Genomic DNA, 909 nt, shown 5'->3' with positions numbered 1-909 from the left:
ATTGGACTTTGGTGATATTCGCAAGTGCTACTAAGCTATACGGGGTTTCTACTATACATTAGTACTCAACATTATTAGATATTGCGTTCTACGCGCCCTATGGCTACATCGAAGCAAAAAGCTGTATCACACTGAAGTAACAACTTGGGCGGGTTTCGTATGTAATCACGCTAGAGCTTACATTTAGTTGTACTTTCGCAAGCTTGCAGAAGTTGCTTTGAGGACAGCAAAACTTCAGTTAACAGCACAGATCACCACAATATCAAGCTCTTTACAGCTATATACAACGGGTGTATCAGATATGGTAATGACTTGGTTGTTTAAAATTTTTGATCACTACTATCATTTAACTATGACCATGACCACGACTATGCCTACAGCTATGACTATATCCTCGCTACAACTACGACTACAATAACGATCTCTTGCAACTAAGATTCAAGTTCTCTCGGGCCTACGTATGTTATTACGAAGTCAAATGGACTCGAGCATGTTAGTTTTTATATTGTATTATGTAAGGGGATACCGACTCATTTATCCGACTGGACCGAAACCCAGACCGAGATAGCGGGACTACCTTATATCTTCGAGAGTTTTGATTACGGGAAACTACGTGAAGATTACTGGATCTCAAGTAGTTGCGGACCACGGTCAAGACCAAGCCCTCAGCACCCGATGCACTTAATTGCGTATACATCGACATCAAGGTCCCAATCTGCACCTTATCCAATCATAGAACCCTTTTCAGCGCACAGTATTGACTTCGCTCACAGAAGTCAAGTCGTGCAGTAGAGCGCCGGGCTGGATAGACCTTCAGCTATCTCTCCACGTGGAGCACCTAACTTGCAGCGGGGCTGCCGTAGCTTTGCGCTTGAGAAAGCTTCTTTAGGTCACCGACCTTTTGTTCTA

The sequence above is a fragment of the Plasmopara halstedii genome (genome assembly GCF_900000015.1).
Source record: "Plasmopara halstedii genome assembly, contig: Scaffold_42, whole genome shotgun sequence".
In the NCBI taxonomy this organism is placed as follows: Eukaryota; Oomycota; class Peronosporomycetes; order Peronosporales; family Peronosporaceae; genus Plasmopara; species Plasmopara halstedii.
This window is presented reverse-complemented; position numbering follows the sequence as displayed.